General features: G+C 40.2%; 1 protein-coding gene and 1 long non-coding RNA gene across 12 annotated transcripts in view; both read left to right on the top strand.

The window, feature by feature from the left end:
• LOC309660861 overlaps window positions 1-23,608 on the top strand; it is a 239,158-nt gene that overhangs the window by 108,838 nt on the left and 106,712 nt on the right. The gene's annotated exons all lie outside the window — the stretch shown is intronic.
• SPMIP2 (sperm microtubule inner protein 2) overlaps window positions 1-23,608 on the top strand; it is a 170,213-nt gene that overhangs the window by 59,369 nt on the left and 87,236 nt on the right. For 4 of the 11 annotated variants that reach the window (XR_014263598.1, XR_014263599.1, XR_014263600.1 and 1 more), the window contains one exon: window positions 6,407-6,784. The exons of 3 other annotated variants lie outside the window; for them this stretch is intronic. The gene's annotated coding sequence lies outside the window, so the exon portion shown is untranslated. 4 more of the 11 variants (XR_014263603.1, XR_014263601.1, XR_014263604.1 and 1 more) reach the window with 4 other exon arrangements.

Genomic DNA, 23,608 nt, shown 5'->3' with positions numbered 1-23,608 from the left:
GAATTTCACTTATATTCAAAGTTCAAAGTAATCATATTCATAATTTTGATATGTTTATTTATTTTTTATTTGAAATCCTTATATTGTGCTTTTTAAAAAAATTTATTTTATTGAAGTATAGGTGATTTACAATGTTGTGTTAATTTCTGCTGTACAGCAAAGTGATTCAGTGGTACCTATATATACATTCTTTTTCATATTCTTTTCCATTATGGTTTATCACGGGAGACAAATATGTCTATTGAAGATCAAAATTAGATTTCATTTCTACAACTCAGAAATAATTAACCAGATTTGGAACTCCACATTCTCTGTTATGCACAATGAGACCAGACTTTGACCCTAAACTCTCTGGAACACACCGACCTCAACAATAAACCAGGGATACTAATTTTGTGTCATAGCACTGTTGTGCAGACAGTGAAAAAACTTTGGAGAAAGTGTTTTGCACAGTATCTGGCACGTAGTAAGTGTCCAGTGATATTTGTTCATTGCTCAGTGAAAAAGTCTTCAGCAGAAAGTTCAACTAGTGGCAGAATGAAGACCACGTAAACCATTAGAGCAGAACGCCAAGGGCTTTTGACATCCACAGTACCACGCATGAGAAAAAGGGACGACAGATTCTTGTACAAGAGAGAACAGGGACCCTGACCTGAGGCCCCGGAGGGTGGATTTGTCCTGGCTCTCCTTCCGGCTCCCCTGTGCCTTGGGTTATCTCCTCAGCTGACCTCTCCCACGATCAGATTGCTCGAGCGGAAGCCGAGGGGCTCTGTCTCAGGAGTAGCTAAGGTCCCTTATCACAATAACAATTCACACATTTGTAAGATATCACCCTATGGTTGCTAAAGCACTTGCTTTAATTATTTATTGTTTCTCCATGTAGAGTATAGCAATTAGGGGATGGCAATTCTAATGTTCTGTGGTTTTAATTTTCTAAACGGTGTTTTTATAGAAAAAGCATGTATACTATAATCCCTAATTATATTAACTACAACCGTGGGAGGTCAGGTTGATTAGACGGGCAGGGAATAGCATCGCTGGTGCCAACTTACCCGAATTCTAGCTACATGAATAAGACGAAGAATACAGACACTTACGTGAGCTGGCCTTGAAAACCCAAATATAAAAAGAAAGGTTATGATGGTCACACTTTATTGTTTTATTTACTTATTTTCATTATTTATTTATTTATTTTATTGAAGTATAGTTTTTTTTTTTAACATCTTTATTGGAGTATAATTGCTTTACAATGGTGTGTTACTTTCTGCTGTATAACAAAGTGAATCAGCTGTACATATACATACATCTACAATGTTGTGTTAGTTTCAAGTGTACAGCAAAGTGATTGAGTTATGCATTTATATATATAATATTCTTTTTCAGATTCTTTTCCATTATAGGTTATTACATGATATTGAGTAGAGTTCCCTGTGCTATACAATAGGTCCTTATTGTTTACCTATTTTATATATAGTAGTTTGTATCTGTTAATTCCAAACTGCTAATTTATCCCTCCTCCCTTCCCCCCACCCCTACTATCCCCTTTTGTTTGTTTTCTATGTCTGTGAGTCTTTTTCTGTTTTGTAAATAAGTTCATTTTATCATCTTTTAAGATTCTGCATATAAGTGATATCACATGATATTTGTCTTTCTGTCTGACTTATTTCACTTAATGTGATAATCTTGAGGTCCATGATGGTCACACTTTAAATGTATATTAGTCACATGTATTTTCTAAGGGAAGAAAGGGGAGAGGCCAAGGTAAGGGGGAGGTGATGAGACTAATATTACAGCGAATATTTACTGCATACATACTACATAGTGTGTCAGGTATTGTGACAAGCATTTTATATACATTATCCCCTTTGCCCTATAGGGAGGGAGGCACAATTATTCTCATTTTACGGAAAATCAACTTGCCAGTGTTACACAGAAGACTGTTGGGATTTGAAGCCAGGTCTGTATCTCTATTCCGTGAGTTTTCCAGATCGTTGCCTAAAAACAGGAATGTAGGGAAAGGACCTAAAATTATTTGGCGCTTAAAAGTATAAAGAAAGATTTACCAGTATAGGGGTGGCAAAGCTCCCCAGTTTGCAAAGTGTGCTTAGTAATAGGGTATTTGAGCATTAATTTTAGCAAGTACTGACCTATATTCACCTGGAGATAGGTTCCATTGCTGGGAGTTTCTAGTTTGTATCACTTTCCATCATTAACTGTATAGCTGGATGCGTTCCCAAACACTGGAACAGGCGTTTTTGCAGGGCCTCAGCACCGGGCACTGGCCTCCACAGCTGTACCGTGAAGCAGTTTTCAACTCTCAAGTAACTGTTACATTAGCAAAGCAAGACAATAGCCAACATTTCATTTGTGCCGAGCAGTAAACCCTGAGCTTCGTCAGAGGAGTTTGCGGCTGATTCGTAAACAATAGGGATTTTCTCTAATAGAAGAGCATCTGGTGGCCACAGGAGATGGTCTTTAATCCCCTCTAATGAGTTCAGAAGCTGTTGCAACTTTTTTTTTTTTAACATCTTTATTGGAGTATAATTGCTTTACAATGGTGTGTTTGTCGCAACTTTTGATGACAATGTGGACTTCATTTTAACTGCTTGGTTAGCCTGTCGGGTCCACATCGAGTTAACACCATCGCTTTACCTACTGGCTTTGGTTTTTTCTCTTTCTCTTGTTTTCAGTGTTTTATTTTGTGACCCTACTACTCACGGTCACCCAGGCTAGATAACCGGGGTCCTCCTGATTCCTCACCACCTAGATTCAGCACGTTTCCCGAATGCACCTCTTCTCCGCTCCCATCACCTCTGCCTTAGCCTCACATGTACTTGCCTGGACCACTTATGGCCCTGCCTGCTGGGCCCCCGTCCCCAGGCTCTTCTCCTCAATTCGGTCTCCACCCAGCCAAGCATCTTCCACTTAAACCCAAGACTGACCAGTCTCTGCCTGTTTGAACCTTCAGGGGTCCCCGATGCCTACAGAATAGAGTCCCTGCTCCTGGCATGCCTGGCAGAGCCCCTCGGGCCTCCTCTCCCCTCTCCCCTCTTAGCCATGACCTTCAGCAATGCTGAACTTGTCTTTCTGCCAGGTACAGTTCTGTGGGCTGCGTCTCCCCTCTGGGGCGTTTGCTCAAGCTGTCCCCTTTGTCCAAAATGCCCTTTCCGCCCCTGCCATCCCCCAGCCTCCCATCCCTTGCCTGGCTCCTCGTCATTCTTTGAGACACGTTCAGATGAGAGCCTTGCCCGCTGTCCTAGGAACGGCAGGTGACCCTCCCCTCTGTCCCCATGTCTCCAGGAACAAACTAGGTGTTAAATGTATTCCCGTAACCATCACTGCCCTTCTGACACTTTACTGTGATTCTCTGTTGGTGTGTCTGTTGTCCTTCTTTGGAATGTTAGCTCATTCTTGTAAAAGTAGAAAAAGCTCAGTGCCTGATAGTAAATTACACAAGAGGGATGACCAGAAGGGTCTTAGAAAATCATGCAAATAGCTCCTAAACATACGAAAAGATGTTCAGTCTTGCTGATAGAAGAGGAATGTCAATTACTCTTTGACCAATTCTTACCTGTCATACATCCAGAAGTTTGACAACATACTCTGTGGGTGGGGTCATGTGGAAATAGGCATTCTCTGACATTGCTGGTTGGAAAACAAAATGGTACAGCCCTATGGCGGGGGGAACTTGGCAATATCAAGCTAACTTATATATGCCTTACCCTCTGGTCCAGGAATGACACTTCTAGGAATCTATCCCAAAGAGGTACTGCAAAATAAATGAGAACATGTTTGCAGAAACCTATATTTTATAGCACATTTTATAAGAGCAAAAGATTGGAAACAGCCCATATAACCATTAATAGAGGTCTCGTTGAATAAAGGGGAGGTGGAAAAACACGTGTTTAGTTTGCTACTCTTTTTCTGAGAAAGGGGAGGATGTGATTATAAATATATTTTTCTTTTAGTTTTTACAAGTTTTCCTATAAGGAAAAAGAAGTAACAAGATGTAGATGACAAAGATAAAAGCTAGACTTCTCTAAATATCCCTTATTTTAAGAATTTTACTTTGAAACCATGTAAATATTTTACTTAATTACACAAGAATTTTTTAATCCCTAAAAAATGAAAAAAAACTAAACAAATGAACCTAAATATGTACTGAGTCGGTGGAAAGATCTCACAAAGAACTAACTCTGATTATTTCTCCTCTATTTTCCCTTCCCTCCAGCCTTTTGCCATCAGAATCACTGACCCTAAGCCCACAACAGATTGAAAAATTTGTAACAGTCTCTGAGGCAAAGTGGAAGCCTGCGTTCCTCAGGATGGGTTAAGGGGAGGTCCTCGGCCAAAAGCGAGATCTCCTTTATTTCCTGCTTATTTTACTAAAGAATTTATTTTTGTCACTCAGGTTCCTCCTTCCTTCTCTCTCAGCATCACAAAACCTGCAGTGAGAAACCAAATGGGCGGGCTCCTGACTTCCACTAGGAGGTTTCAAACTTGGCTGACTTGGAAAGTGGTAGTTCTGAGGACACAAATAGGGAATTTTCAGAGAGAAGCCTAAGGCTGGGGCTGCAGAGCCCTCGACCATAGTAACAAGAACTGGTTAACCTCAGAAAGGGCAGGAAAGCTTCTGACACTGCAGAGGTAAAGAAGAGGGCCATGCAGGGCAGATCAAAGAAGACCAGTAGACTTGCCCACGCTGGGGAAATAGAATCAGCTTCTGGTTACAAGGTTGAGGAGTTAAAACACGAAGCCTTCCAGTATAACACGTTTGTGCCTGTACATCAGGTACCCAGTCCAAGCTTGTACTGCTCGCCACACAACAGGCCAAGAAATCGAGACACAAGGTGTTGGGGCAAGGAATAGAGATTTTGTTCAGGAAACGGGAGAAGATGGGGTACTAGTGTCCCCAAGAACCACCTGCCCCAAGTTAGCAGTCAGGCTGCTTTTATACCAAAATGGGAGTGGGCGTGGCGGTTGTTGGAAACTTCTTGGTGCCGGGAATCCTTTGTTCATAAATATTATTCTCTGTTCTGCAACATTTTATCTCTGTATGAATGGAAAAGTGTTTTACCCTTAAAGGTCAGAGCCTTGAGAATAGGCTCTCCTGTATATTTCAGGCTAGAGGCAACATTTCACAAGGTGCAGAGCCAGCTGGACTTAGCACAGGCAACAACGCACGAGGCTTAGAGCTACAGGGATAGATGTGATACGGAAGCAGGTTTGTTCTTCCCTGTTGCACATCTGTGCTGTCTAGTCGCCACAAGTCATGCCCTCCAGAAGTTGGTGGGGGGCAAGATGGTTATTTGGGATCTATACCTGTGAACAGAAAGAGGCTGAAGCAGGATTGGGCAGGGGAAGACGCTGAACTGTGGTGAGGGCTCAACAAAGCCTCGGCTCACCGGGTGAAAAATGGTCCCATGGCAGGTGGAAACATCTGGACTTTATCCCCTCACCTTACTGAGTCTTCTGACCATGCTGCCCCGAGAGGGCTTTCCTCGGAGACAGACACCACGAGAGGGACACAGCCCGCTGCAGCTAAAGCAGCCCCGGAAGGAGCTGACAGCTGCAGGCTGTCTACTGATGGTATCTCCTGCAGCTGGGGTACAAGCCTTTCCTTGAAGGGGGACTTGGGGGTTGTATCCCTTTGCCACCAGGCTAGCAATCCTCTCCACAGTTAATGTAGAGTGTTTTTACTGTCATTTCTCTCAACAAACAAAAGGCATTACATTTTCAGTAAAGAACTCCATATATTTAAGGTTGAATTCAAAATTGCTGTTAGCATTTATATTCCATGGATTATCAGGTGGTCAATATTATGTTTCTGGGCAGGCTGGAATTAGCTGTTTGTTCATTTATTCATCTCACAAACATTTCTTAAGTATCTATTGCATGACAGTCTCTGGAAATTGAAATATGAATAAAGATGCTTTTCCCCTGAACTGGGAGTTGGATTCTAGTAGGGAGGCGGACAAAATAGACAACTGAAACAGAGTGGTAGGAGTTTAACAGATAGGTATAAACAAGATGCCACAGAAGTTAAAGGGGCAGGAAGGAGCCAGTGGTCAGCTGGGTCTGCAGGCATCCTCCTGGGAGAGGAGGCATGGGCTCTGACTGTCAGAGGACAGAAATATTCACCTAAGAACATTATCGCAAGAGCAAAAGAATGGGTAGCGGCTCAGAGGAATGAAAGAACATCACATGTGATGGGAACCACAGATAGATTGATATGACCAAGGCACAGATTGTGTTTAAGGAAGTATTGAAATACGGGGCTGGGAAAAATACATAAACAATTATCTTATTCATTTAAAATATAATTTCTAATTGTATGTTATCTAGCCAGGGCTTCTCAAATGCCTCTAACCATGGTTTGTGATTTCTGTTTGTTTGGTTTGTGCAGTAACAGCCCTCTGCAGAACATTCCTTGGGCTATGTTGGAAGACAGTGTTGACTGGTGCTGCCAGGTCTTCGGGGACGTAAGGCTGCTCTAGATCTAGTACCTGAACAGGTCTGTTCTGGACTTGATGTTGACAGGTGAGGAAAAGACTGGTTGCCGTTCCTGGGGATGCTGCAGCTGTGTCTGGTCTGTTCCTGGAGGCCGGAACACTGAACTGTTAGAAGCAACACCCTGCCTTCCTGTCATAAAGAGTCCCTAGCAACCACCTAGGTCGGGTCACAGACGGGGAGAGGAGAGACAGCAGAGTCTTTGGCTCTTTCTGGTGCAGATAAACTGGTGTGAGGAAGCTGAGACAGAAAATCCAGTAGCAACAGCTACAACCATGGCGTGTGTATCCTTTCGAGAGCCAGTATCGACCACGGTGGGGAAGCGGATGGTTTTTACAGGTAAAGGGCTTTTGAGTATCTTTCACAAGGAGAGCTAAGCTTTCTTTACCCCTCGCCTATATGATGCTCACGTGACAATGGACATGAGAACGAAAGAACAACACAGGTTTATTTTACACGGTTCTGCTACTCTTACGCACTCAGTCTGGGCATTGACACCAAGCTGCCGTGAACAGCTCTGTGACGTCCCCGTCCTCACGACATCTGAGCTAACTTCCACAAAGGAATATTTTTATATCATAAAGTTTATGTTCTGTGTAATGGGGGCTGCTTCGATGTTGATAAAAAGTATACTTGTGATCAAATTTTCATTATTACTGAGTTAAGTTTCTTGTATTTTTATAAACTTGACATATTTGGTTGATAAAAATTTGAGCAAGACGTGTAGTAAGCTTAGTAAAACTGTTGGCTGGCGTTTTGTTCCTTCAGCTTGCTTTAAGTGATTTGGGTGGTGTGTGTGTGTGCAATTATGTATGTGCATAACTGAATCACTTTACTGTATACCTGAAACTAACACGACATTGTAAATCAACTATACTTCAGTTAAAACAATGTAGTTAAATAGAATATGACTAATTGTGATGTCTGTAAGAAATAAACCACATTTTATCTTATTTCCTTTATATTTTAAAATCACAAGCCTATTTTTAAGCACATCGCTTGCTTATCTGTAAATTCCCCCCCCCAGTCATGAGAAGCCTGGCTCCCACTCTTTGCACCCGTTTACTTAATTGTTTAATTTTCAGTATATGTATATACACGTATCAGAATTGTTCACCAGTTCTCCAGGGGAAAAAACCTTATCAACTAGAGTAGGGTGCTTCCTTGACGTTCTTTTGCCCTTGGGCTTAGAGGCTGTGCTCATTTCCAAAGTTACTTGGGTCAGGACCTTTCCCCAGCCCCTCCAGTGAGGCTGTTTCATACATCTGTAATGCAGTTAGATTCTCCTGTTACTGTCTGAATTGTCCTGGAATTCCCTAAACTCCTAAATGATTTTTTTAAAATTTATTTTATTGAAGTATAGTTGATCTACAATGTTGCGTTGATTTTTGCTTTACAGCAAAGTGATTCAGTTACACATATGCGTATATATTCTTTTTTATATTCTTTTTCATGATGGTTCATCACAGGATAGTGAATATAGCTCCCTGTGCGGTACGGCAGGTCCTTGTCGTTTACCCATGCTGTATGTAATAGTTTGCACCTGCTAACCCCACACTGCCAGTCCTTCCCTCCCCCATCCCTCCACCCCCTTGGCAGCCACGAGTCTGTTCTCTACGTCTGTGAGTCTGTTTCCGTTTCCTAGATAAGTTCCCTAAATGATTTTTTTAAATTGTATACATCAAGGCTTGCTCTTTGTGCTGTGACGTCTCCAGGCTTCGACAACTTGGTAAGGCCGTGTACCCACATGCCAGTATCATACAGAACAGGTTCACCCCTCTAAATGTCCCCGTGCTTCACCTACACACTCCCCACTTCTCTCTCCCTGAGACCCTGGCACCACTGATCTCTTACTGTCTCCATAGTTGTGCCTTTTCCTGAATGTCCTAGAGCTGGAACCACACAGTGTGTTGCCTTTGCAGACTGGCTTCTTTAACTTGTCAGTAGGCACTGAGGGTTCCTCCATGTCGTTTCATGGCTTGGAGTTCTCATTTATTTTATCACTGAATAGCCTTTCCATTGTATGGTTGTACCATAATTGTTTACCTAATCATCTTAGTGTCTTGCAGTTTTTGGCAATTCTGAAAACAAAACTTCTATGAGGCTTTTGCATGGATATGTTTTCAACTCAATTTGGTAAACACTTACTTAGCAATGTGATTGCTGGATCATATGGTAAGACTATGTTTAGCTTTGTAAGAAACTGCCAAATTGTCTTCCAATGCAGCTGTACCATTTTGCGTTCCCACCAGCAAGCAGTGAGCGAGAATCCCTGTTGCTTTGCACCCTTGTCAGCATTTGGTGTTTTTTATTTTTTACCTGTAGCCAGTCTAACTGGATGTAATTACATCTCACTGTTGTTTTAATTCCCTAATGACGAATGATCATATTCTTATGTGCCATCTGTATATCTTCCTTGATGAGATGTCTGTTTGTAGTGTTTGCCTATTTTATAATTTTTTTTCTTATTATTGCATTTTAACAGTTCTGTATATATTTTATTTATTTTTTTTCAGTTTTTAGATTACATTTTAAAAATTTATTTATTTTTTTAACATCTTTATTGGAGTATAATTGCTTTACAATGGTGTGTTAGTTTCTGCTTTATAACAAAGTGAATCAGTTATACATATACATATGTTCCCATATCTCTTCCCTCTTGCATCTCCCTCCCTCTCACCCTCCCTATCCCACCCCTCTAGGTGGTCACGAAGCACCGAGCTGATCTCCCTGTGCTATGCGGCTGCTTCCCACTAGCTATCTAGTTTACATTTGGTAGTGTATATATGTCCATGACACTCTCTCACCCTGTCACATCTCACCCCTCCCCCTCCCCATATCCTCAAGTCCATTCTCTAGTAGGTCTGTATCTTTATTCCCATCTTGCCACTAGGTTCTTCATGACCTTTTTTTTTTTTCCCTTAGATTTCATATATATGTGTTAGCATACTGTATTTGTTTTTCTCTTTCTGACTTACTTCACTCTGTATGACAGACTCTAACTCCATCCACCTCATTACAAATACCTCCATTTCATTTCTTTTTATGGCTGAGTAATATTCCATTGTATATATGTGCCACGTCTTCTTTATCCATTGATCCGATGATGGACACTTAGGTTGCTTCCATGTCCTCGCTATTTTAAATAGAGCTGTGATGAACATTTTGGTACATGACTCTTTTTGAATTATGGTTTTCTCAGGGTATATGCCCAGTAGTGGGATTGCTGGGTCGTATGGTAGTTCTATTTGTAGTTTTTTAAGGAAACTCCATACTGTTCTCCATAGTGGCTGTATCAATTTACATTCCCACCAACAGTGCAAGAGTGTTCCCTTTTCTCCACACCCTCTCCAGCATTTATTGTTTGTAGATTTTTTGATGATGGCCATTCTGACCGGTGTGAGATGATATCTCATTGTAGTTTTGATTTGCATTTCTCTAATGATTAATGATGTTGAGCATTCTTTCATGTGTCTGTTGGCAATCTGTATATCTTCTTTGGAGAAATGTCTATTTAGGTCTTCTGCCCATTTTTGGATTGGGTTGTTTGTTTTTTTGGTATTGAGCTTCATGAGCTGCTTGTAAATTTTGGAGACTAATCCTTTGTCAGTTGCTTCATTTGCAAATATTTTCTCCCATTCTGAGGGTTGTCTTTGGTCTTGTTTATGGTTTCCTTTGCTGTGCAAAAGCTTTTCAGTTTCATTATGTCCCATTTGTTTATATTTGTTTTTATTTCCATTTCTCTAGGAGCTGGGTCAAAAAGGATCTTGCTGTGATTTATGTCATAGAGTGTTCTGCCTATGTTTTCCTCTAAGAGTTTGATAGTGTCTGGCCTTACATTTAGGTCTTTAATCCATTTTGAGTTTATTTTTGTGTATGGTGTTAGGGAGTGTTCTAATTTCATACTTTTACATGTAGCTGTCCAGTTTTCCCAGCACCACTTATTGAAGAGGCTGTCTTTTCTCCACTGTATATGCTTGCCTCCTTTATCAAAGATAAGGTGACCATATGTGCGTGGGTTTATCTCTGAGCTTTCTATCCTGTTCCATTGATCTATGTTTCTGTTTTTGTGCCAGTACCAAACTGTCTTGATGACTGTAGCTTTGTAGTATAGTCTGAAGTCAGGGAGCCTGATTCCTCTGGCTCCATTTTTCGTTCTCAAGATTGCTTTGGCTATTCGGGGTTTTTTGTGTTTCCATACAAATTGTGAAATTTTTTGTTCTAGTTCTGTGAAAAATGCCAGTGGTAGTTTGATAGGGATTGCATTGAATCTGTAGATTGCTTTGGGTAGTACAGTCATTTTCACAATGTTGATTCTTCCAATCCAAGAACATGGTATATCTCTCCATCTATTTGTATCATCTTTAATTTCTTTCATCACTGTCTTATAATTTTCTGCATACAGGTCTTTTGTCCCCTTAGGTAGGTTTATTCCTAGATATTTTATTCTTTTTGTTGCAGTGGTAAATGGGAGTGTTTCCTTAATTTCACTTTCAGATTTTTCATTATTAGTGTATAGGAATGCAAGAGATTTCTGTGCATTAATTTTGTATCCTGCTACTTTACCAAATTCATTGATTAGCTGCAGTAGTTTTCTGGTAGCATCTTTAGGATTCTCTATGTATAGTATCATGTCATCTGCAAACAGTGACAGCTTTACTTCTTCTTTTCGGATTTGGATTCCTTTTATTTCTTTTTCTTCTCTGATTGCTGTGGCTAAAACTTCCAAAACTATGTTGAATAATAGTGGTGAGAGTGGGCAACCTTGTCTTGTTCCTGATCTTAGTGGAAATGGTTTCAGTTTATCACCATTGAGGACAATGTTGGCTGTGGGTTTGTCATATATGGCCTTTATTATGTTGAGGAAAGTTCCCTCTATGCCTACTTTCTGAAGGCTTTTATCATAAATGGGTGTTGAATTTTGTCGAAAGCTTTCTCTGCATCTATTGAGATGATCATATGGTTTTTCTCCTTCAATTTGTTAATATGGTGTATCACATTGATTGATTTGCATATATTGAAGAATCCTTGCATTCCTGGAATAAACCCCACTTGATCATGGTGTATGATCCTTTTAATGTGCTGTTGGATTCTGTTTGCTAGTATTTGTTGAGGATTTTTGCATCTATGTTCATCAGTGAAATTGGCCTGTAGTTTTCTTTCTTTGTGACATCTTTGTCTGGTTTTGGTATCAGGGTGATGGTGGCCTCGTAGAATGAGTTGGGGAGTGTTCCTCCCTCTGCAATATTTTGGAAGAGTTTGCGAAGGACAGGTGTTAGCTCTTCTCTAAATGTTTGATAGAATTTGCCTGTGAAGCCATCTGGTCCTGGGCTTTTGTTTGTTGGAATATTTTTAATCACAGTTTCAATTTCAGTGCTTGTGATTGGTCTGTTCATATTTTCTATTTCTTCCTGGTTCAGTCTCGGCAGGCTGTGCATTTCTAAGAATTTGTCCATTTCTTCCAGGTTGTCCATTTTATTGGCCTTCAGTTGCTTGTAGTAATCTCTCATGATCCTTTGTATTTCTTCAGTGTCAGTTGTTACTTCTCCTTTTTCATTTCTAATTCTATTGATTTGAGTCTTCTCCCTTTTTTTCTTGATGAGTCTGGCTAATGGTTTATCAATTTTGTTTATCTTCTCCAAGAACCAGCTTTTAGTTTTATTGAATTTAGCTATCATTATTTCTTTCATTTCTTTTTCATTTATTTCTGATCTGATCTTTATGATTTCTTTCCTTCTGCTAACTTTGGGGTTGCTTTGTTCTTCTTTCTCTGATTGCTTTAGGTGCAAGGTTAGCTTGTTTATTTGAGATGTTTCCTGTTTCTTGAGGTAGGCTTGTATTGCTATAAACTTCCCTCTTAGGACTGCTTTTTGCTGCATCCCATAGGTTTTGGGTCGTCGTGTCTCCATTGTCATTTGTTTCTAGGTATTTTTTGATTTCCCCTTTGATTTCTTCAGTGATCACTTCGTAATTAAGTAGTGTATTGTTTAGCCTCCATGTGTTTGTATTTTTTACAGATCTTTTCCTGTAATTGATATCTAGTCTCATAGCGTTGTGGTCGGAAAAGATACTTGATACGATTTCAATTTTCTTAAATTTACCAAGGCTTGATTTGTGACCCAAGATATGATCTATCCTGGAGAATGTTCCATGAGCACTTGAGAAAAATGTGTATTCTGTTGTTTTGGGGTGGAATGTCCTATAAATATCAATTAAGTCCATCTTGTTTAATGTATCATTTAAAGCTTGTGTTTCCTTATTTATTTTCATTTTGGATGATCTGTCCATTGGTGAAAGTGGGGTGTTAAAGTCCCCTACTATGATTGTGTTGCTGTCGATTTCCTCTTTTAGAGCTGTTAGCAGTTGCCTTATGTATTGAGGTGCTCGTATGTTGGGTGCATATATATTTATAATTGTTATATCATCTTCTTGGATTGATCCCTTGATCATTACGTAGTGTCCTTCCTTGTCTCCTGTAACATTCTTTATTTTAAAGTCTATTTTATCTGATATGAGTATTGCTACTCCAGCTTTCTTTTGATTTCCATTTACAAGGAATATCTTTTTCCATCCCCTCACTTTCAGTCTGTATGTGTCCCTAGGTCTGAAGTGGGTCTCTTGTAGACAGCATATATACAGGTCTTGTTTTTGTATCCATTCAGCCAGTCTGTGTCTTTTCGTGGGAGCATTTAATCCATTTACATTTAAGGTAATTATCGATATGTATGTCCCTATTCCCATTTTCTTAAATGTTTTGTGTTTGTTATTGTAGGTGTTTTCCTTGTCTTGTGTTTCTTGCTTAGAGAAGTTCCTTTAGCATTTGTTGTAAAGCTGATTTGGTGGTGCTGAACTCTCTCAGCTTTTGCTTGTCTGTAAAGGTTTTAATTTCTCCATCAAATCTGAATGAGATCCTTGCTGGGTAGAGTAATCTTGGTTGTAGGTTTTTCTCCTTCATCACTTTAAGTATATCCTGCCACTCCCTTCTGGCTTGCAGAGTTTCTGCTGAAAGATCAGATGTTAACCTTATGGGGATTCCCTTGTGTGTTATTTGTTGTCTTTCCCTTGCTGCTTTTAATATGTTTTCTTTATATTTAATTTTTGATAGTTTGATTAATATGTGTCTTGGCGTGTTTCTCCTTGGGTTTATCCTGTATGGGACTCTCTGTGCTTCCAGGACTTGATTGACTACTTCCTTTCCCATATTAGGGAAGTTTTCAACTATAATCTCTTCAAATATTTTCTCAGTCCCTTTCTTTTTCTTTTCTTCTTCTGGGACCCCTATAATTCGAATGTTGGTGCGTTTAATGTTGTCCCAGAGGTCTCTGAGACTGTCCTCAGTTCTTTTCATTCTTTTTTCTTTATTCTGCTCTGCAGTAGTTATTTCCACTGTTTTATCTTCCAGGTCACCTCTCTGTTCTTCTGCCTCAGTTATTCTGCTATTGATCCGTTCTAGAGAATTTTTAATTTCATTTATTGCGTTGTTCATCACTGTTTGTTTGCTCTTTAGTTCTTCTAGGTCCTTGTTAAACATTTCTTGTATTTCCTCATTCTATTTCCAAGATTTTGGATCATCTTTACTATCATTACTCTGAATTCTTTTTCAGGTAGACTGCCTATTTCCTCTTCATTTGTTAGGTCTGGTGTGTTTTGACCCTGCTCCTTCATCTGTTGTGTGTTTTTCTGTCGTCTCATTTTGCTTATCTTACTGTATTTGGGGTCTCCTTTTCACAGGCTGCAGGTTCGTAGTTCCCGTTGTTTTTGGTATCTGTCCCCAGTGTCTAAGGTTGGTTCAGTGGGTTGTGTAGACTTCCTGGTGGAGGGGACTAGTGTCTGTGTTCTGGTGGATAAGGCTGGATCATGTCTTTCTGGTGGGCACGTCCACATCTGGTGGTGTGTTTTGGGGTGTTTGTGGCCTTATTATGATTTCAGGCATCCTCTCTGTTAATGGATGGGGCTGTGTTCCTGTCTTGCTAGTTGTTTGGCATAGGGTGTCCAGCACTGTAGCTTGCTGGTCGTTGAGTGAAGCTGGGTCTTGATGTTGAGATGGAGATCTCTGAGAGATTTTTGCCGTTTTGTGTTACGTGGAGCTGGGAGGTCTCTTGTGGACCAGTGTCCTGAAGTTGGCTCTCCCACCTCAGAGGCACAGCCCTGACGCCTGGCTGGAGCACCAAGAGCCTGTCATCCACACGGCTCAGAATAAAAGGGAGGAAAAAATAGAAAGAAAGAAAGAAAGAGGATAAAATAAAAATAAAATAAAATAAAGCTATTAAAATAAAAATAAGAAAAAAGTTCTTAAGAAAAATTTTTTTTTAATTTTTAAAATAAATTTTTTAAAATAAAAAAATAAAAAATTATTAAGAAAAATTTTTTTAATTTTTTAAAATAAAAAATAAGAAAAAAATTATTAGGAAAAAATTTATTAGGAAAAAAATTTTTTAAGTAAAAAAAAAAAGAAAAAAACAAAAAAACCCCGGATGGACCGAACCCTAGGACAAATGGTAAAAGCAAAGCTATACAGACAAAATCTCACACAGAAGCCTACACATACACACTCACAAAAAGAGAAAAAGGGGAAAAATTAATATATCCTGCTCCCAAAGTCCACCTCCTCAATTTGGGAGGATTCATTGTCTATTCAGGTATTCCACATATGCAGGTACATCAGGTTGATTTGTGGAGATTTAATCCGCTGCTCCTGAGGCTGCTGGGAGACATTTCCCTTTCTCTTCTTTGTTCGCACAGCTCCCGGGGTTCAGCTTTGGATTTGGACCCGCCTCTGCGTGTAGGTCGCCTGAGGGCGTTTGTTCTTCGCTCAGACAGGACGGGGTTAAAGGAGCAGCTGCTTCGCGGGCTCTGGCTCACTCAGGCGGGGGGAGGGAGCGGTACGGAGGAGGCGGGGCGAGCCTGCGGCGTCAGAGGCGTCGTGGCGTTGCAGTAACGTGAGACGCGCCTGCGTTCTCCCGGGGAAGTTGTCCCTGGATCACGGGAGCCTGGCCGTGGCGGGCTGCACCGGCTCCCGGGAGGGGCGATGTGGACAGTGACCTGGGCTCGCACACAGGCTTCTTGGTGGCGGCAGCAGCAGCCTTAGCGTCTCATGCCCATCTCTGGGGTCCGTGCTGACATCCGCGGCTCGCGCCCGTCTCTGGAGCTCGTTTAGGCGGCGCTCTGAATCCCCTCTCCTCGCGCACCAGGAAACAAAGAGGTAAGAAAAAGTCTCTTGCCTCTTCGGCAGCTCCAGACTTTTCCCGGACTCCCTCCCGGCTAGCCGTGGCGCACTAGCCCCTTCAGGCTGTGTTCACGCCGCCAACCCCAGTCCTCTCCCTGCGATCCGACCGCAGCCCGAGCCTCAGCTCCCAGCCCCGCCCGCCCCGGCGGGGGAGCAGACAAGCCTCTCGGGCTGGTGAGTGCTGCTCGGCGCCGAGCCTCCGTGCAGGAATCTCTCCGCTTTGCCCTCCGCACCCCTGTGGCTGCGCTCTCCTCCGCGGCTCCGAAGCTTCCCCCTCCGCCACCCGCAGTCTCCGCCCGCGAAGGGGCTCCTAGTGTGTGGACACCTTTCCTCCTTCACGGCTCCCTCCCGCTGGTGCAGGTCCCGTCCCTATTCTTTGTCTCTGTTATTTCTTTTTTCTTTTGCCCTCCCCAGGTACGTGGGGAGTTTCTTGCCTTTTGGGAGGTCTGAGGTCTTCTGCCAGCGATCAGTGGGTGTTCTGTAGGAGCAGTTCCACGTGTAGATGTATTTCTGATGTATTTGTGGCGAGGAAGGTGAACTCCGCGTCTTACTCTTACGCCGACTTCTCCTCCTCTCCTCTGTATATATTTTAGATACAAGTCCTTTATCAGATAAGTGTTTTGCAAATATTTTCTCCTGGTTTGTTGCTTGTTGTTTCATTTTCTTAACATAGTCTTTGATAGAGCACAAGTTTTTAGTCTTAATAAAGCACAAGTAATCAATTTTTTCTTTCATGGATTGTGCTTTTGATGTTGTATCTAAAAAGTTCATCACCAATTCCAGGGTCCCCTAGATTTTTCTCCTTGTTTTCTTCTAAAAGTTTCTACTGTTTTGTGTTTTCATTATATCTATGATCCATCAAGGTGATTTTTGTGTCTTTTATTTTGTTTTTTTACTATTTATTTATTTATTTGGTTGCTCTGGGTCTTATTTGAGCAGGTGGGCTCCTTAGTTGCAGCTTGCGGGCTCCTGAGTCATAGCATGCGAACTCTTAGTTGCGGCATGCATGTGGGATCTAGTTCCCTGACCAGGGATCGAACCTGGGCCCCCTGCATTGGGAGTGTGGAGTTTTATCTACTGTGCCACCAAGGAAGTCACCTTTGTCTTTTAAACTTTTCATTTCCGCCAGCCAATTGATTTCCTTTTTGCTTTAAGCTGGTTTGGGTTGGCTTTTCTGTCACTTCCAACTGTGAAAGAGTCTTAATTGATACTTGAAATTTCTTTTAATCTATGTCAGTGTGTACTTAGTTTCATGTATTTACGTAGCTCAAATTCTTGTCACCTTTGATAGGTTTAAGGTTTTTCATTATATTGATACAAAATAATTAACTTCATATTCTCCTGTATTTTATATTTAATCTCCAAATTTTCTCTGTTACAGTAAAGTTACATGAAAACTTTTGGGTAAATTATTTTTCCCTTTCTGTTATTTTCTTGTGGTATATTTACAAAGAGTGGAATTAGGTGGTGAAAGGTACAGACTCTTATTGAGGCCACGAACTTCAGAGGATTGTATAAAATACTATGAACAATGTATTTGTATTTAAAGCCTGCAAATAGTTTTTAAAATCACTTTTGTTTATTTATTTATTTTTAAAATATTTATTTATTTGGCTGCATTGGGTCTTAGTTGCAGTGTGCGGGCTTCTCTCTAATTGTGGCATGCAGGCTCCAGAGCGCGTGGGATCAGTAGTTGTGACGCGCGGGCTTAGTTGCAGCATGTGGGATCTTAGTTTCCCGACCAGGGATCGAACCCGTGTCTCCTGCATTGGAAGGTGGATTCTTAACCACTGGACCACCAAGGAAGTTACCCATTTTTATTTTGTTCTGATAATGGAGAGGTATATATCAATCTTTTTTTGATTCAACTTTTAAAAAGTTTGTTATGACTATTTTAAAATATATCCCACTTACCTGTTACTTATATTCAACAATTTATCAAAATGTTTCCACATTTGATCACATAGCTTTTTTCTTTTTCATTTGCTGAAATATTTTGAAGTGAATTCCAGATATTCTATTGATATTATCTCACTCCTATATGTTTCACTGTGCATCTCTTAAAAAAAAAAAAGAACATATTCTTACATAGCCACATTGATATTATCACACCTAACAAAATTAACAGCTATCCTCTGACATCATGTAATAACTAGTCCATGGCAAAATTTCCCTCATTGCCTCTAAAATTCATTTTTATGATTGATCGTGAAAATACAGATTAGAGCTTGGTCCACACATTCATTGCATTTGGTTGTGTTGTCTCTTTTGGTGTCTTGTAAGCTGGTATAGACTTCTTTTTTTTCTTGTTGCAGAAATTGTGTCAGTCATCCAGTAGAAATACCCAACATTCTGGATTTGGCTATTGTCATGTCATTTAATGTGTTCCTCTATCCTCTGTATTTTCTGAAAATTGAATTTGGCTGTTGAGTCTTGATTTTAGTAGGTTCAACTCTTTAGGGAAGCTTGTTTCTTGAATGCTGCTGCGGTCAACACATCACACGTTAACTTTTACGCAGATCAGACGTTACAACGTCAGTTTCTCTAAGGTCCATCACTTAGGACCTTTCTAAGTTATTGGAACTTAGCTCTTTTCCCTCCAAGTTTGGAACTGATCTCAATGGAAAGTCCATGTTCTTATAAAAGTGTTGGCAAAAGTGGGTATGTACCCTGGTTAGGCAAATGAAAAGTTGATTTGCTGCATACTTTACGTCAAATATTTCATAGTTGCAATAAAAACATAGAAAATATTTTGTCACTATTAATAACTAATGTAAAAACAATAAAATATCATGAGAAATCGTTTAAGCAATTATCTCAAATGCTGATACGTAAGGAAAAACTAACCAGATTATAAGAGGATGAGAAAATAGCTGAGAAATTTTGCAGCAACTTTGAGGATGATTTCAGAGCACTTTAAAGAGTTTTATAGTGTTTTTATTAATGTCTAATTTAATTTTAAAATCAAATTTTCCCTTTTTTGCCATAAGTGTAACACTCCTCATACTTATCATTGGTAGCTATAATTGTTTTAATTTCAAGTTCTTTCATTTCTAGTGAGATTCCATTATTCCCTGAGATCATTCACAGTGTGTATTTACTTAGTGTACTGTGACTACCGAATTAATTTGACCACTCATCAAGTTTTATTTTTCTACCCCATTTTAATATTTTTCCCTTTAAAACATATTTTAGAAAAAAATTTGATTCTAAATTTTTATCATAGAGATTTGAAATCCAGTGTAACAAATAGAAATTGAATCCCTATTGAATACTAAAAAGTTGGCCACGAGATTTGGAGGATACAAAAATGAACAGGAATAAGATGTTTTCTGTCTTCTAGAAGCATGTAGAGCATTATAGGTTATCCTGTTATCTTATTTAATCTAAATATCCATCACAGGTGTCCCCAGAGTGTAGTGTGACATTGAAAGGAAACACAAACCCAATTCCAAAGGCCTTGAGGAGTCAAGTAGGAGAAGTGGGGATGGAGGCCCATTACCTCATTGGACACTCCACAAACTACGCCCTGTGCTTTGTTTTGTTTTGTCTCCTACTCATTTCTTTTGACTGTCATAATTAGAGCACAAATTGTCTCCTGCATGATGGATGGATCTTAGATTTTATTTATTTTGCAACTAATAAAGGGATAGAGATTCAAATGTCAGTGGGTCCAACTTTGAAAACTTTTTAAAAAGTTGATATGTAACATATACTCTAGTAAGTATATTCGTCTAGTGTTCAGCTGGATAATATTTTACAAAGTGAACACACTGATGCATTTACTTTTTAGATCAAGATCGTGAATATTTTCATCATCCTAAAATGTTCCTTTATGTCACTTCCCAGCCAATCCCACCAAAGTCAAACACTGTTTTTGTTTTTATAGTCCATATGTTTTTGGTAACTATGAGTTTAATCTGATAAGGTAAATTATTGTCTGTATTTTTAAAACATTTTATTTGCTGGCTTATTCTTTCATGTAAGTTTTATTATCACTTTGCTAAGTTTTACTACATAGTGAAGAGATTTTATAGATAATGTTATTTTGGCATTACAAAGGTCTTACTATGCAAACTAATATCATAAACAAAATTCTGAAGAGATTTTAAAGTATTTTAGAGCATGGTTATGTATTTTTACAACATCTGTTTGCAAACAAATGATACTGCTTACCCAATTCCAGGTCCCATGCTGCATTTATTTATTTATTTATTTATCTATCTATCTATCTATTTATTTATTTATTTATTTATGGCTGTGTTGGGTCTTCGTTTCTGGGCGAGGGCTTTCTCTAGTTGCGGCAGGCAGGGGCCACTCTTCATCGCGGTGCGCGGGTCTCTCACTATCGCGGCCTCTCTTGTTGCGGAGCACAGGCTCCAGACGCGCAGGCTCAGTAGTTGTGGCTCACAGGCCTAGTCGCTCCGCGGCATGTGGAATCTTCCCAGACCAGGGCTCGAACCCGTGTCCCCTGCATTGGCAGGCAGATTCTCAACCACTGTGCCACCAGGAAAGCCCCCCCATGCTGCTTTAAAGTTACAAAATTACATTTAAAACATACATTTTTTCATTCAGATTTTTAAATGAATTCCCACTTGGTCCAAATTGAGAGATTGATGGGATAATTACTATGGGATGTTAAATTAAAAAGGCACGTTCCTAGAGGGGTGGGATAGGGAGTGTGGGAGGGAGGCGCAAGAGGGAGGGGATATGGGGATATATGTAATATGTATAGCTGGTTCACTTTGTTATACAGCAGAAACTAACACACCATTGTAAAGCAATTATACTCCAATAAAGGTGTTTAAAAAAATGGCACCATAACAGATAATCTAATTTAACCTATCATTTTTCAGATGAGAATATACTGATGTTCAGAGGGGTAAGTGACCTGCTCAAGGTCACACAGCTTTAATGTCAAGGTCACACAGCCTTGATCAGAAGGATGGAAGCCTCTGCCTGCTTCTTGTTTATATGATGTAATTATGTGTGTTATATCCAGATTACTGGATATCTGAATGTGTAAACCAGGAATATTGCAGAATTCCACCTTATGAAGGAGCGATCACACCATGGGACTTCTGTTAAAAATATATTAGAATTGGAAATACTATCTAGGAAATGGCCAAAAACCAGTATGATGAATGAAGCTTTAGTGATGGGAGAAGTACATAAACATGTATGTGATTATGAACAGCCTGGGTTTCAGACCCATTTATTCATCGTGGTTTTTGCCTTGTGAAACTGCCACACTCATAGTCATGTCTCAAATTCAGTTATTTTAAAAATAGAAAATGACTTCACACAGAAATGCCAGTGGTTTCCTATTTGAAGAAAGAACTAAATAGTCCTCCTGCGAATTCAGCTTAAGTCTCATCACTGTAATTCAGGAAGCAAATATGTCCCATTTTAAAAAACTAATTCATGACAAAAGCTTACACATTTTAATGGGCCTGACACATTTGGCTAATCTGCGTTTTACTCTGTAGTCATAGTGTGTGATTTGCCTGAATCAAAGTTTATCTACGCGTGAAGCAGTTTCAAATCAATCCTACCTTAAATTACTGATGTTGTGAATCATCACCAATGTGACTCGCAGGAAAAAGACATTAGTTGCTGGCATCACTTTGAAAAGCATCTAAACCAAGCCGTTAGAAGAGGACATCTAAGGACAAGCCTTGTCTCATACTCTATGTTTTCGGTTTTTTGGGTTTTTTTTTGTTTTTTTTTTAAGACAATATACACCTTTATTGCATGAACTAAGGGAAAGGAGAAGAATTGATTAGCCTTTCTGGGCTTTGATTTGATTTTCCAAAGTTGACACTTTGTAGGTTACATTAGTATCGCTTCCTTAAATCAGGAAGAAATGCTCAGGATTAAACAAAAAATGTTTTTTGTTTCTGAGACAGGGCTTGAAAAAATTATTTTGTCGAAGATTAGTGGATAGTTCTGTGTGCTAATGTGCCACCTGTGAGGAAATCAACATGAGGAGCCGCTTCAAGAAGCAGGGCTGGGGCTTCCCTGGTGGCGCAGTGGTTGAGAGTCTGCCTGCCAATGCAGGGGACACGGGTTCGAGCCCTGGTCTGGGAAGATCCCACATGCCGCGGAGCAACTGGGCCCGTGAGCCACAACTACTGAGCCTGCGCGTCTGGAGCCTGTGCTCCACAACAAGAGAGGCCGCAATAGTGAGAGGCCCGCGCACCGCGATGAAGAGTGGCCCCCGCTCGCCGCAACTGGAGAAAGCCCTCGCACAGAAACGAAGACCCAACACAGCAATAAATAAATAAATAAATAAATAAATAAATAAATAAATAAATAAATAAATAAATAAATAAGCAAGCAAGCAAGCAAGCAAGCAAGCAAGCAAGCAGGGCTGTCAGGTTAGCTGTCATCTCAGCTGCTTCTCCTAACCTTTTTTCTTTCTTTGTTTTTATTGGAGTGTAGTTGATTTACAATGGTGTGTTAGTTTCAATTGTACAGCAAAGTCATTCAGTTATACATACATATATATTCCTTTTCAGATTCTTTTCCCATATAGGTCATTACAAGATATTGAGTAGAGTTCCCTGTGCTATACAGTAGGTCCTTGTTGGTTATCTATTTTATATATAGTAGTGTGTATCTAAATTTTTCCTCCCCCTACTTTCCCTTTTGTAACCATAAGTTTGTTTTCTATGCCTGTGAACTTGTTTCTGTTTTGTAAATAAGCTCATTTGTACCATATTTTTAGGCTCCACATGTAAGTGTTATCATATGATATTTGTCTTTCTATGTCTGACTTACTTCACTTAGTATGATAATCTCTAGGTCCATCCATGTTGCTGCAAATGGCATTATGTCGTTCTTTTTTATGGCTGAGTAATATTCCACCATATATATGTACCACGTCTTCTTTATCCATTCATCTGTCGATGGACATTTAGGTGGCTTTCATATCTTGGCTATTCTAAATAGTGCTGCAGTGAACATTGGGGTGCATGTATCTTTTTGAATTAGATGTTTCGTCTTTTCCAGATATATGCCCAAGAGTAGGATTGATGGATCATATGGTAACTCTATTTTTAGTTTTTTAAGGAACCTCCATACTGTTCTCCATAGTGGCTGCACCAATTTACATTCCCACCAACAGCGTAGGAGGGTTCCCTTTTCTCCACACCTTCTCCAGCATTTAATGTTTGTAGACTTTTTTTTTTTTTTTTTGGCTGTGTTGGGTTTTCGTTGCTGTGCGTGGGCTTTCTCTACTGGCAGCGAGCAGGGGCTACTCTTTGTTGCGGAGCTAGAGCTTATTGCATTGGCTTCTCTTGTTGCAGAGCACGGGCTCTAGGTGCACAGGCTTCAGTAGTTGCAGCACATGGGCTCAGTAGTTGTGGCTTGCGGGCTCTAGAGCGCAGGCTCAGTAGTTGTGGTGCACGGGCTTAGTTGTTCCGCAGCCTGTGGGATCTTCCCGGAGCAGGGCTCGAACCCGTGTCCCCTGCATTGGCAGGTGATTCTTAAGCACTGCGCCACCAGGGAAGTCCCTGTAGACTTTCTGATGATGGCCGTCCTGACAGGTGTGAGGTGATACCTCATTGCAGTTTTGATTTGCATTTCTCTAATAATTAGTGATGTTGAGCATCTTTTCATGTGCTTGTTGGCCATCTGTATTTCTTCTTTGGAGAAATGTCTATTTAGGTCTTCTGCCCATTTTTTTCTTTTTTTTCTTTTTTTTTTTGATATTGACTCTTCTGAGCTGTTTTGTGTATTGTTGGTCGCATAGTTTGCAAAAACTTTCTCCCAGTCCATGCGTTGTGTTCTCCTCTTAACCCTTCTGACCGCGGTCCTCTTATCTGTAACTTGAGGCTAGTAGTACCTATTTCACAGCATATTCTATGA

This window comes from Balaenoptera physalus (genome assembly GCF_965194825.1).
Source record: "Balaenoptera physalus genome assembly, chromosome: 5".
Taxonomy (NCBI): Eukaryota; Metazoa; Chordata; class Mammalia; order Artiodactyla; family Balaenopteridae; genus Balaenoptera; species Balaenoptera physalus.
Note: the sequence above shows the minus strand (reverse complement) of the source record. Positions and strands in the feature narration are given on the sequence as shown.